We start from the raw sequence: 15,801 nt of genomic DNA on the forward strand, positions 1-15,801 counted from the left end.
CCCATTCCTTATTATATTGGTTCCCAGGAAGTCCTTTGGTTCCCCCAGATCTTTAGCATTGAACTCTGTTTGTAAAGACTGTTTTAATTTGATGCACTCGACTGATTTTCCTGTAATTAACATGTCGTCAACCCAAACAATTAACCACACATTTTCACCTTTGTACAAGCAGAAATCACAGTTTGATCGTTGCATCCCAACAGTTTCCATAAAGTTATGGAATCTTTCATTCCATTTTCGTGGAGCTGACTTGAGACCATAAAGGCTCCTGACAAGTTTCAATACTTTCCCTGGCTTATTTATCACACCTTCTGGTGTTTTGATGTATACATCCGAGTCTAAGATGCCGTTGAGAAACGCGGTAGGTATGTCAAGTTGATGAATTTCCCACATGTTTGAAAGAGCAACTGACAGGAATAGTCTTACTGTAGGCAGTCTAGCCACAGGGGCATAAACATTGTAAGATGATTTTTCCTGAAACCCCTTTGCCACAAGTCTCGCCTTCTTCGTACCATCTTGCTTTGTTTTAAACACCCATTTTGTGTCTATGGCCTTTTCTCCTGGAGGTAGGGTGACTGATGTCCAGGTTTCATGTTCTTCCAGAGCTTGAATTTCATTTTTAATTGCCTCTTCCCAACCTTCGCCTATCTTGATTGCCTCGGCATAGTCCACTGGTTCACCAGCACATAGGCAGTAGGCAATGTGAAGTTCATAGTCATTGAGTCTACTTGGTTGAACAATTTTCCTTTTTGTTTTTCTCGATATTTGGTTTCCTTGGTTTTTGAATCCATGAAAATCTTCTTCGCTATCACTTGTTCCGACATTCACATCACTGTTATCTGGCTGAATTTCTTCAAAGCGTGAAAGACTATGCTCTTCTGTTGCCCCTTCTATGGGCAGAGGGTTTTCTTCAGTCACAGATGAATCTTTGTTGAAAAACACATCATCCTCATCAAACACAACATCTCTGGACTGTACAATTTTGTCTTCTTCTGGATCCCAAAGCCTGTAACCCCCTCCACAATAGCCCACAAGCCTCATGCACTTACTTTTAGGATTCAGCTTATTCATCCTGGGTAAGGTCACTACCCAGGATTTTGAGCCAAAAACTTTCAGTTTTTCCATGTTCCTTTCTCCATACCAGTAATCTGCAGGTACTTTGCCCTTCGGCAGAGACATGGTGGGACATCTGTTTAGTTCATAAGTTGAAGCAAGTAGTGCATCTTTCCACATATGTTTAGGTAGGCCTGTTTCTACAAGTTTTACTCTTGTTTTGTTCAGTAAGGTTTGGTTCATTCTTTCAGACACTGGATTTTGTTGAGGAGTATATGGCATAGTGTATTCTAGTATGATACCTTTACCCTTGCAGTAGTTCTTGAAACTATTACACACATACTCCCCCCCATTATCACATCGTATTCGTTTGGTTTTGAGCCCAAACTGAGTTTTAATCAACCTTACAAAATCAATAACATTCTGTGATGCTTCATCTTTGGATTTCAAGATCTTAACAATAGTAAAGTGTGAATAATCATCAATTAGTGTCTGAAAATATTTTTCCCTATCCTTAGTTGGTGGATTTATCGGACCACATATGTCTGAATGAATAAGATCTCCAATGTTATCTGATGACTTATCATGAGCAGGAAATTTAAGTCTATTCATTTTCCCTTGTATACAAACACTGCATTTGTCTTCGCTATATGGAAGAGCTATAATTTTAAGTCCATTTCTGCCCAAATGACCAAGCCTTCTGTGCCATAGATTATTGTTGACATGGAGGTTACAACTTTCATTTTCAAACTCAAAACTAGCTACAAATAGGTTTCCTTGCAACTCACATTCTATTGGGAAATTGCTATTGGTTACTATAGTTGCACGACTCTGTGTGAAAATTACTGTGTTTCCTTTAGAATTGAGTTTTGATAAAATCGTCTTCCTTTCAAAAATGTTTTTCAAACACTTCATCATTTCATAGGCGGACTTTGCATCTTTAACATACTCGATATGTCGGTCAGTTAGACACTGTACTATAATTGACCGAGCTTTTGCATCCTTCACATGTAATGCCTTTTCATCTTGTGGTGTTAGTTCTTTACACTTTTCCGTTATTTCGTCTTCCAGCACTTCCTTACACTGTTTTTCGTCCAATAAACATTCCACTCTGAATTTCCAATTTGAGAAATTTGTCGCAGATAACTGAGGAAGATTGTTGTGCAATGCAGCCATCTTGTCTTCTTCTGCGGCGACTTACCGTTTCCAAGACATTTGTAGTTTTAAATATATCTCCCTACATGTGCCATAGCGAATTTTTTTTTTTTTTTCTCCCACTTTCACGGGCTGGGCCCATAACCTGATAAGATTTATTTCATGCAGAGACACATGGTAATTCAAAATGTTACACTATTGTTACACTACGATTTAATACACATCTTGGTCTTTACATCCACTCATAGATAACTGCCTCCCTCGTCGTCTGTACCAGAAGTACCAACTCAATAGAAAAACATAACATTTCTCAAACAGTTTAACAATTATTAGTGGTCTTTCTCTGATTTACAATTTAAAAAAAAAAAATTTTTGTGTAAACGTACTTGAAGGCAATTTTTAACTAAAAGTATAACTTCTGTATGCTACTGTGTAGTCATGAAAGAATAGTAACTGGTTTACATAGCATTTTAAACAGATATTGTTTTAGCAAAAAAATATATATATTTTTAAGAATAATTTAATACCATATTTATGTGAATATTTGTGACATTTTATGAAAATTATTTGATATACTACGGGGAGGGGGAAAACTGACATTTAGTATAATTAATTGTAAAGTTTTTCCTGTTTTGTTTATTGAAATTTTTTTTTCTCTTCATGAGTTTATTAATAATATTGTTGTTACATGAAAAAAGCCAAAAATTGTGTAAGTTTTTTTTTGTGTGTTCAGATGTGGTCACTGCCATGTTGTTTCTTGATTATTTAGTTAAAGAGATTAGATTTAGCTTTATTAAGCTGGAGCAGTAACTGAATACATGTGAGGTTTGTTAATATTGTGTTGGGGATAGAGCCAAGGCTTACAAGCTATAAATGTGGTAACTAGTGAATGTATAACGGAGAAATACCTTAAATGAGGGGAGTGGTTTGGTTTGGGATTCCAACCTCCTGAATCAGTCATCTAGACATTTTTGCTAGGTGTGTGTATGCACACTTTGTAATTTCAATAGTAAATGAGCACAAAAATCATGTACATAACCTAGTTGCATAATTTACAGTGTCGGATTATTCGCATGTCAGAATTAAAAAATCACCTTCAGTCTTTTTACAGCAATTGTGTTTCAGATTTTTTTTTCTCCCCCAAAACACTTTAAAGTTAGTGTTATTTATTTGATAGTTTAAAGGTATGGACTGAAAGTGATTAGAAAAGTAATCTCTTTATGGATGAAAATTATGAAGAGGACATTCACGAACACTTTGGGCACAGTTGATGGTATTTGCAACTCCGAGCTGTCTGGATGACTTATTAAAAGCTGCGTGGACAGCATGTTATAGAGTTAACTGATTACTTTTAATTCTGACATGTAAACATGATTTTGGCGCTCATTACACTAGACACAGTAGTTAGAATTTTAGGGCGGTGTTGGATTGGATATCAGAATTATTCTTATTGGTGCTCATGTGTATAATTTATGTGATTCTAGTTGGAATCTGTATGTTTTTTAGAATGTAAAGATATTGAGTTTGTAAAGTTATAGAAAATTGGTTTTTGATGTAGGTTTTGTGCTTGTGATGTGCTCATAGATGATATTGACTATTTGCTCAAGTAATTTTGTGATTCTAGCATGGGAGGTAAACATTCCCACTAACTTCAAGCACTGCCAGAAGATAGTTTCACTGTACTGGGAAAATTTTGTTTGTAATTTATTTAGGGCTGTTCCGATACCAGTACCCTGATACAACCACCAATACCTGATAGTACTATCAACATTTATAAATATTTGCCACACTTTATAAATAATTATTTGAAACATAATTTTTCATAAATATATTTTAAAATATATAATTTTTTCAAAATCTAAAATCAAAGCAAGTTAATTGAATATTAAGGCTCATTTATTTGTTAGGTAAAGACAGACCTGCCAACTCTCACGATTTTGTGTGAGGCTCACGATTTTAAGGTCCATCTCACGCCCTCACGCCAAAATAGTCTTTCCTCACGATTTTTCGGGGCCCCAAGATTTTGTTTGTAAAAGTTACAAAAAAAGTTTTACGAAAGCTTACACTAACGAGTTTCCATCAATACTCGAGTCACGTAAAGGAAGCAATTTTGCGTTTTGTAGCGTGTGCCGTGCTGATTTTTCTATCTCGCATAGTGGAAGAGGAGACATTGTGCAACATGTCGCTACAAAAAAAAAACAAACTAACATTGTGAAGTGTATTGCTTCCAATAAAAAAATTAATTTTGCTGTGAACAGTGATAATAGTGTTACACGAGCAGAATGTTATTTTACATCTTTTTTAGTTGCGGCCCTCCATGATCACTACGCGACAGCGCTAAATTATGTTCAAAATTAAATCTGCAACCTAAAATTTGTTGAAATAAATTTTGAAGCAGAGACCATGTAACACATGTACAGGTATGTCACTTAAATTTAAAGATTCTCATTTGTTGTTTTTTATATCTAACCTGTACATATTGGCCTGAAAATTATTATCGAGGGCCTCATGATTTTTTAAATTTGAATGTTGGCAGGTCTGTAAAGATTAGTGATAGGCGATAAGGATGCAAACCAATTCAACTACCCTATTTTATTACATAATCGTCGCACTGTTATTTTAGGGTAGGGGTCGGCAACGTGTCGATCGCGATCTGCTGGTAGATCACGAGAAAATATTTAGTAGATCACAAGCGTTATTGAAAATTCACGAATTTTTCCACCCGCTACGAAACACTGCAAGTCTTAAATGAAATTTAAACATCAAGAATATAACAATTCTTCGTTAGCTGATTAAGGAACAATTTAAAAAAACACTTTGTTCGCAAATGATACCGATCATTTACAAATATTTTTGAATAGGTATAAAGCTGTCGCCGCCAGTACAATAAAAAAAATGTGTTATTTGGCATAACGATCTTGGTTATGTAACGAAAATATAAACAAACGGGATACTCAGTTCAGCAGTGTAGCCACGGATGTGGGGCTACATTTTGATGTTTTCTACACGCTAACAGAAAGGAAATTATAATAGCAGATAATGTATTGAAAGCGAAATAAGAAATACATATTGCATTTAGGAAGTTATAATAAACTCATTTGCTGAATTAGATATTTTCATGCAACGTACTTAGAGAATTTTTGTGGATACATATATATATTGGCAATCCTGCCAGGATAAAAACGTAGTTTACAAGTCATCCTTGTTTATAACGGTTAATAACCCCAAAACCATCAAGTATGTAACGGAAATAATGGCTTTAATCGTGATGTTTATTTAACGAATGCCATTTAAAAATACACAGCCACAGTTTATGCATACGTGTATGACGAACCAATGTTAGAAAATAAACGAGATTGTTTTTTTGTAAAACCAGAGTTGTCTTGTAATTACAGCTCTTATCCCTGATTGTGTTCACAGACGTTGATTTATAACTCCAAATACTCTAAACAGGACACAACTGTGTGTAAATATTGTTTTCTGATGTTCACGTGACGATTGTTGGCCGTGCAACAACATTTACTATTACATTTGTTTTAAGCCCGCATTTCTTAATTATTGACTGTGGTGTGATAAGTTAATCACTAGTGATGAGTTCACCAAAGAAACAAAATACAACTTCCATTCAGAATGGTAGCATGATTTTTTTGTCACCAAAGCAAACTGCAAATGCATTCGTGAAAAAGAGTAATGTACAAAGACATTTTGAAACAGTACATTCAAACATAAATAAAGAGTTTCTCCCGAACTCAGAACTGAGGCGAGAGAAAATTAAGAAACTGAAAAATATGTTGTCATTACAACAAATGTTTACGAAAGTGACAGATAAGAGCACAGCAGCCACAAGTGCTTCTTTTCGCATTTCTTATGAGTTGGCAAAACATAAGAAGCCATTTGAAGAAGGGGAGTTAATTAAAGAAGCATTTCTTGAAGCCGGTGATCTGTTTGAAAATTTAAAAAAAAAAAATAGGAAATAATGGCAGCTATTCAGTCCCTGCAACTTTCAGCTAGAACTGTCACAAGAATAGTTGAAAATATGGCAAGTAATGTCATATCTCAAATAAATAAAGATTTGGATGCATGCTGCTACTTCTCTCTCCAGCTGGATGAGTCAAATGATGCAACTGGCATTGCTCAGTTGCCAATATTTGCCCGACTTGTATTCAACGACTTTTCAGTCAAAGAAGAATTGTTGTTGAAACTGATTCATTTGAAAGTCCATACTGGAGGTGAAGTTTTTTTTTTTTTTTTTTTTTTTTTTTTTTTTTTTTTTTTTTTTTTTTTTTTTTTGCAGTGAAGCAGTTTCTTATATCTGACAAGATTCCAATTCACAAGCTTGTGAGCATTACCACTGATGGAGCGCCTGCCCTTATTGGTTCAAATAATAGCTTCTTGGTTCAGTGTTGAAGAGATAGAAGCTTTCCAAAATTTTTGTCACATCATTGCATCATACATCAGCAATCTGTGTGGAAAGTTCTTGAACATGAATGAAACCATGAAAGTAGTTGTGCAGATTGTTAACAAAATACGGGCCCATCCTCTCCAAAGTCGACTCTTCAAAGATTTGCTGGATGAATTACAACTGCAGTATGGAGAGCTACTTCTCCATTGTGAGGTGCGTTGGCTGAGTAAGGGCAAAGTTCTTCAACGATTAATTCAACTGCTACCTGCCATTACAGCATTTTTGAAAGAACAGGAACACTCTTGAGGATGTAAGTTGGCTTCATAATTTAGCTTTCTTAGTTGATCTCAAAAATAAAACTTTTCAATAAATGAAAAATTCAATGATTTGAACATTAAACTTCAAGGGAAAGATAGGGAAATGGTTGAAATGATATCTGAAGTAGATTCTTTCATTGAAAAACTTAAATTTTGGGAGAAAAGCCTAAGAGGAGATGATTTAAGGCACTTTCCTACCCTGAAAGCTCAAGTAGAAGCATTGGAGACCCCATATGAAAGAGAACATGTAAAACTTTTGTCTCATTTGAAAAATGATTTTGACTCTAGATTTTCCAGAATTCAAAAAGATTTCTGTGATATCCCAGTTTGTCTCTTTTCCATGGGAAACCTGAATCTTGAGGATTGTACTTCCTCAATGGAGACGACGTTCAACATTGATAGAACAGCTACAGAACTGGAAATTATTACATTGAAAAATGACTTGCGTGTGAAAAATGTTGCAGAACCAAAAGACCTGTTGACAAGTCATTCCTCAAGAGAAGTATCCAGTGCTCACTGATGTTGCACTTCGAGTGAGAGCCTTTTTTTCTTCAACGTACCTATGTGAGTCTTCATTTTCCAATATTAACTTTATCAAAAATAAGTACAGGAGTAGGATAACTGATGAACATTTGGAATCATGCATTCGTCTCAGTGTAACCAGCTATGTATTCACCAAACATCAAAGCTATTGTTAAGGAAAGTTCCTGCCAAGTTTCCCACTAAGTGGAGATATTTTTCAATGTTATTGTAATTTTTAGTGTTTCGTCTATACCTAACAGACCTCCTTTAGTTCAATTATTTCTATAATTATTTCTTTATGTACTGTAACCATAAAAAGTAGGGTATTTTAAAACTGCCAGGAAAAAACCAAATAGAGAGACTATTTTGTAAATGTGTGAAAGTAAACTTGTTTATGTATAATCGATAAAACAGAACAGTAGATCATTTCAACATGTGGCGACTTAACAGTAGATCACCTACATTTCCAGGTTGCCTACCCCTGTTTTAGGCATCAAAATTTGGAGAGAAAAAATTCTCTCATAGACGCCACATGATGTTTTTTGGTGCCGCTGTTAGATTCAGAGTGCTTTGTGTAGGTAGTAAACATGACAGGATAAAGCACTTTGCAACAGCAATTAGTTTTCAAGTTGCTGTCAGGCAGTTTGATAGTCATAATGGGAAGATACAGTAATTACAATACTCGTTTAAGATGTACCTGCACAATACAATTTCCTGTCCAATATGGTCAAATGTTTTGGTCCCATCATTTTCTCAATAATACGTTTTTTTTTTCCATGTAAGATGTTGCCCATAAATTCTTTTCCCCTTGTAAAACAATGTATTTTAAAGTTGAAATCAATTATTGATATGGATATTACTGCTTTCTTATTTAATTAACAGAAATATTAAGTTGTCTTATGTGTAAATTTTCTTTTAAATAGGTTTTCAAATTTTATAACTTTTATATATTAAGTCTTCAAGACCACTGTGTACCACTTATAAAATGTAGCCATCGTTAGCTAGAATCAATCATTTTTGGATATATTGATTCACTTATAGTGTGTGCACACATAGTCAAATATCAATATCGATAGCATGCCGAGTTAACATTTTATAGCCTGCACTCTTTCATGGCAAGTGTGTACTACAACGATAGTCATGCTTTAGGCCTGACTCACATTTGGGTCATGGTTTTCATTTAATCTATTTAAAGTTGAACAAAATATGTTTTTATTGCATGACTTATTAATTTAAATAATTTGGCGTTCTTTTATATACTATACTTTTTAAATAAACGTACTTTCCATGAAAGGTTTTGTTTTTATGAAAAACTTTAACTCAAAAATAAAACTTTGTTTTTTATTTTTCGGCATAGAAAACGTACCTCTACTTTTCAAAAATGTGTGATGATTATGCGATAAAAAAACTGTACCAATATATTTCTCAACAGATGTGATAATGATTAAAAACTGATTGAATACTTTTTTTAATAAATACAGCGCATGTCTCCAAAAATTCATAAATAAGAAGTTAGTACCTTAGTTAGTATCTTTATTAGAAGGAAATTTTTATTACAAAAAAAAGTATTTTACAATATAAAATTTGTGCATAGCACAATACACAAACATAGTACAAGTATAGCATTAAATTACAGAAAAATTGGAGTAAAAGATGCCTACAAAACTATAAACAGGTAATTGAAAAGATGGGTGATTCCTAAACGAATAAAATTAATTGTACTTTTTTCATGTTTATAGGTTGGAAACAATTAAATCGGAACCAAGAAAATTGGTCATATAGCCAGATAACAATGCTATAACTATTACATCAGTACATCACTAGAAATCATATTTACTTGTTAAATAGTGTCTTAAGTTATTAGTTTTTATGATTTACCTCTCAAAATGTTCATCAAATTATTGAATGAAGAGTAAAATATGTTTTAACTATTACATATAAACATAGTAAGTATTTTCAAAAAATTCAAAGTTATGAGTAGGTACATTTTTTTGATACCTGAATATCGGCAGATGTCTGATACCACTATCTGTATGGGAACAGCCCTAAATTTAATTTAAAAAGTGGAGTTCCTTCAGTACAGACCTATTTATGTAGGTTTTATTTTATATAATTAGTTATTAAAAAAATTATATTGCTGAAAATTGTTAATTGTTTAGTAACTGCTATAATCAGATTGCGTACATGTTTTTCCACAATGTAATGAGTGAAGGGTTGATATTTGTATATTACATGCTTTCTGAACTGTGATACAGAATTTAATGTTAATAGTGAATGTGCATACTCTTGTTAATTGAATTAATTTTCTCGTGTCTTCATTAATTGTATGTCACTTGTCTTTGGTGTTAAATCAACTTGAGTTGGGATTCTGTAGGTTTTTTGACAGGGCTAATATTCTCCCAAATACTCTATAAGACAGTCATCTAATAAATTGGAACTGCTGATGGGGAAAGTTTTAGTAAATCAAATAACTAACATAAATATCACTCATTAAATGTGCAACTAGTGGATGTTGGAAATAGTATAACTTAATGCACATCAGTGTTAAATTTAACAGGAATTTGCAAGTACTGTAATTGGAGTCTGCGAGTAGGTATTTGAAAAGGATTTGATATTTGATTCAATGTTTCAAATCAATTAGAATTTTTCATGTATTCACTACCAATATATAAAACAATGTGGGACTCATTCCAAAAAAAATTACATAACATATATATAAAGTCAAAAGTTTTACTCAAAAATTTTTTATTTGTTTTCTGCAACATAATACATACATGCTTGTTATCTGTTTCAAATAATCTGTGAATATCATTTTAAAACATTTGAGATACTTTGAATATAATCAGTTGGATTAACAAAGAAATTACCAAAATTGAAATTTAACTGGTTTAATTTTTTAATAATAAAAATAAATGTGTTTTTTTCTTCTATTTTTTATATAATGCTATTATGGTTCCATATATCTTTCTCTTTTTAATTTTACAGTATTTTGCATCAATTTTTTTGTGGACTCCTGTGAAGTATCTAAAAATAGTTTCACTGTGTGTTCTAATTCAATTCAAAAAGAATTGTTATATATTAGATTCAAATAAATAAACATGATTCACAAATCCTAACTCTTGGGTTGTGGGTATTGTAACAGTGCTTATTGATTTATGCTTGTAAAGAGGACCCTCAGAATTTGGTTCTGCATAAGTATGATGCCTTAAGAATCAAGTTTATGTACTAAAGGTTAAGCATAAATACATACAGTAAAGATTGGAGTGTAAATTGGCAGATAGTGGTGAAGAAAGAATAGTGTAGTACTTCAGAGCTTAAGTTGGATGCTGACACAATGAAGGATGATGTAAGCTGAGGATCTACTCTGATACCAGAGAAAAATAACAAGCAGAGATTTGTATCCAATTGTAATCTAATACTATATCTATATTTTAATGAAACAATTTACATTTTCAACAGTTTTTAAATTACATTTTCAAGGTCGGATCTGGAGACCAATAGGTATATCTAAAAGATTTTTAAAATGTTGAAATTTTTTAACTAGGTATCTTGTGTGTATGAAGTTATTGTGTTGTATAGTTATATTTGTTGGAAAAATTGTATTTTGTAAATATGTTACTAATAATTTGTATTTTTTTCTTCATCTGAAACCACTTTTTATCCGTAAGAAACTTCCTGTTAGGTTTATATTTTGGTGATTTTCGTGTGCTAAGTTACTCATGAGTGTCGTGGAATATTTTCAAAGATAAAAATAAAATATTTTATGTCAGAATATGTTGTTTTCATTTTAATATACCATGGCTAGTAAGGGTCATTTTTTTTTTTCAAATCTGGTTTTTAATTTGATTATGAATAATGTCATATTAAAGGCTTACTGCAGTTTTTGTTTTTAGATATTTTTGTTTAGAAATAATGTGTTCAAGGCAATTCATGGAAGTGGTAAAGAGATGGAAGTATAGTGTATGCATACCTTTTGGGATAGTCTGTTGGTACTGCATGAAGCTACACCAATCAGGGTGACAGTGGTGAGCCCTTGAGAGGTTCTACTTGCAATTGGAAGCAATTTTGTCTTAAACAATTGTAACCAATGTTTTATTAATTTAGAGTTGAAATATCCAATTTCTGCTAGAAAGTTTAGTGTATGTGAGATGAAAATGCATGTAGAAAGAGCAGTGATGTGCTTCTAGCGTGGTATCCCTAAGCACAAGGCCTTAGGGAAACTATGGGATTTGAGTGGTAACCCTGTCATAGCAGGGGTGTATGCATAGGAGAGGGGGGATGGGAGATATATTTCCCCCACACCGCTCAAAATACCAAACAATCAATCATTCCCACCAACAAAAGTAAAGTATTAGGAAACAAACAACAGGCAAAGTGGTTATATTTCCCTGCTCCCTTCAAAGATAAATTCTGAATACGTTCCCGCATTATATGGTGGAGAAATGAAGATAAAGGTGTAACACAAGTCCCAAGTCCCTTAAATGCGTTCAAGAATCTGTACCAGGAGTTTCATGCCTAAATATATTCTGGAAACTTACATATTAGCCATTTTCACTTTTATAAAAATACGGTTTAAAAACGACCTACAAAAAGAGATCTTCATCAGCCCTCAGCACAGTCTTAAATGCATTTTGTAAACAGACCTCACTTGGGTATCTTGAGCAGTTTTCAAATCGCGTATTTTTTTCCGAAGCTCTGCACATATCATGTGTGCCCGGGTAGACGGGGCCTTAAAGCCTCCTCTGTCCAGCACCGAACACTCGAGACAGCTTCGGGAGTGCTGGAAAAGATTAGCTGCCGGCTGAGCCTTCTACGACCGGGGCAGCTTCGGTCTGTGCTGGTGTTAAAGTGAAGACGCCAAAGCCCCTGAGACCCCGAAGTGCAGCGACGATGGGAGTCGGTGCACACTATCTTCACAGTGTTTTGTTAGATGCAAATGAATTTGGTCATGCGTGCAGTATGTACAACTGACTAATTCCAGTGTGACCTGAAGGAACTAGAAATTTGACTTGTTTTCATGACTACCAAAATGGATTGGACACATTTAGTTGGTCCCCCCCCCCCCTTTTTTTTTTTAGATTAAAGGTGGCAATTCATTAAACATAAGTTAGATTGTAAGAGAAAGATATGTTTTCTTGATATTGATAAGTATTTACATCCTTACAGCACAAATGTTTTGTAGACTTCTGTTACATTGCAAAAAAAAAATTCCGATATTTCAGTGAGGCAGCGGCAGTCCTATGGGAAGGGTGGTTGACCTCACCCTTCTCCCACTCCAACTACCCTAGTTAAAAAAAATCGTTATAGATTACAAAAAATCTGGTTGCAACTGAACTTCGAAGGTGGTGCAGATTTTTTTGTAAACTGTATTATTTTTCATTTTGATGTGTTTATGTAGTGTGTGTAATTTTTTTTTAAACATTAGTATTCAGACACAAAATTTAATGTAGAATTCTTTGCAATAATGCAGAGTATGATAAATATACTGATAATAAAATATTTTCTTTTCAAGTACTTTCTGCACCCGCCACTAGAATTTGATGCTTAAATTGTAAATGTTGTTTTCTACAATTGAGCCTAGATGGCAGCATGGAGAAATAGAAATGGCTCCGATAAAAAAGAAAAAGACTTGAAAAAATTTTAAACCCTGGCTTGGAACTGATTTTCAACATGGAATTTTATTAAAATACTGCCAATCTTGTTAAAATTCACTAAACAGCTAATACTAAAAATTATCCACACACGTTAGATGTTATACTTCTATGACTTTTTAAAACACATTATAACACTATGTTTGTATATTGGTTTTAGCTTTAAGAACTGAAATCAGTCTGTAAATACTTCCTACAAGCAAACATTAACCTTATTTAGCTGTAAACACTATTATTAGATAATTTATTATTATGTTATTAAAAATGTAATAAAAAAACTTTCCGGTGACAGAGTTTGAACCACATCGCTTGAGGTCAAGTGCACATTCTACAGCTGTGCTACTTTTTTTTTAATTTTTTTTTTTAAATTTTATATTTGTGTTTGGCTAGCCCATGATTGTCATCACAAAGCAATCATCCCCCCTTTATTTACTTATTATTTTCTATAATTTCATAATTGCATGTGTCAGTTTCATTGACTGACTAATTAGTGGCAACTGTAAGCACAAATTTATGCCCAGTCTTACCCGGGCCTTGAACCCAGAACCCCTCACACCGTAAGGTAGCGTGCATCCAACTACGCTACGGAGGTTGGCCGCTTACGGAACTATTGGGAAATTAAGAAGAGTAGGTATGTATTAGAATCATCTTAATGCCAGTTTTGTTATGTTTTTTAAAACCTGGGATTACCTTTTACTATGACTATTTTAGTTTACCAAATATATTCCAGGGTGGTTTCACTATCATAAAGTTTATTTGGCACACCAATTAATTTGGTATATCCCCATATGTGTATGAAAGTGACTATATACAGGTTTATGTTGCTACACGTGGGATCGCCATCTTGGTTGCAGGTTGCAAATTTCCGTTCTATTTTCACAAAACAAAATTAGTTATTGTACATGAGAGGCAGATAGGTACATCTATAATAGTCACCACGCCATGCTTATTAATTTAGAACAACCCAGTTAGATTGAGTTTTAGCACCTGTGTACTAAATGAAAAATTACAAAACACATTTATATTGATAATTTTTCCGTTGACTCTTCAATTAAAGATGGCTGGTTTCGCTAACCGCGGGTCTTCCGTTTCTCTCTTTGAGACTGGTCAGTACTGGCAATATCCGTAGAGTATTTTAAATTATTTTGAAACCTACACTATATCTCCAAAACTCAATTTCATTTTAATTATTTTACATTTGATATAACCTAAATTGATGATTTTCTTTTACTTTCAGTTTGTAATGTGTCGGTAATATTTTTTTTCTTTTGTAAAACTTTCTTTATAGTTTTAAGCATACAAATTTTTCAACGTGACATCTTGAGAATATTTGTTTTCTTACAGACAGTCTCGTGAACACACAAGTGGTTGTGGAAGCAATTTATTCAAGTTACACACTATATTATTGTTTTACAGATTTAGGAGCCTAAAAAATTGTTTTAGGCTAATGAACATACGTTTATTAAGAAAAATTGTTTTCCTGTTTTGTTATGGTACGTTTTCCTTTTGCGCATTTGTTTTTATCCGAACATGACGTCAGCCACAAGTTACCGACGCCTCTATGGGCTCGTGGTGCGGTTACTATCTGATTCATCTCATGGAGGAGAAACTGTAATGGCCGTAAATAAGACCCAGTTTTTTTTTTTTTTAGCAGTTTTGGGCCCGTTCGCTAGACGGTGGCTTTCATAATATATTGCTAACATAGCTACAGTGATTGCGAGAAGTAATGTAATTATTCGTCTAGTAGATAAATTAACATTACTAACATAAAGTTATGTACTAGAACCTCTATGATGTGTTTTTCTGCTGGTAGTTATGGGCCCACCCAACAGATAGCGTCACATGTCGCGCGAAACATGATTCCGGCTTCCACTGTAAGAATCGCATTTCTATATATCTTCCTCCTTGTTCTGCGGTTCATCTTGCGTCACCCGTCGGCGCGATGTTATCTCCCGAATCGCGATAACCGCCGCGCGCGCGTCGCGTCCGAGGAGATTACACGTGTGTGCACAAGGATCTCGTCCCGGCGGCCCCGGGACTCGCTCAGTCAGCGCTCACGCGGGACCCTGGCCCATTTACTATGTTATGGGGCCATGATTTTTTTTTATTAAGGGCTAAGAGGGGTTTTGATGTGAGTATGCAATACCCCTCCTAGGTTCTCGACAGGAAAATTCGAAAAATGAAACTCTAAAACAAAGTTTTATTTATTTATTTTTTTAAGCCAATCTGACACTCAAATGTCAAAAATGCATTTTCTCATTCATCTCAAGAAAATTGTGTATTTTTTCCCCCCTGAAAAAAATATATTCGGGTTGGTTTTTATAAAATATCACAATCAAATACCGGCAAACCGACGTTATTTTGCAAGGCAATAATTTACAAGAAAAAATTTATAATACGAAATCATGAATTAAAAAAAAACATCCATGAGTTGACCAGCACTTTAAATTGCATGCTAGAAAAAAAAAATTTCATCTTCCTAATAACGTCCGTATTATTAGTCGCTCGGTTCCCCGGCTCTGAAGCCGCGCCTGCGCTCACGCACGCAGTAAGTTCGTTACACATTTCCCACTCCAACTCGCCGGAACACACTTGATCTGTTGTTGTTCAGGGCCCGAGGAAAAAAGGGTTTGTCGGTACTCCTCCCTTTTATTTTATGTATAACTTTTTCAAACTCCACAATTTAAAAATAAAATCTCCA

The sequence above is a fragment of the Bacillus rossius genome (genome assembly GCF_032445375.1).
Source record: "Bacillus rossius redtenbacheri isolate Brsri chromosome 4 unlocalized genomic scaffold, Brsri_v3 Brsri_v3_scf4_2, whole genome shotgun sequence".
Taxonomy (NCBI): Eukaryota; Metazoa; Arthropoda; class Insecta; order Phasmatodea; family Bacillidae; genus Bacillus; species Bacillus rossius.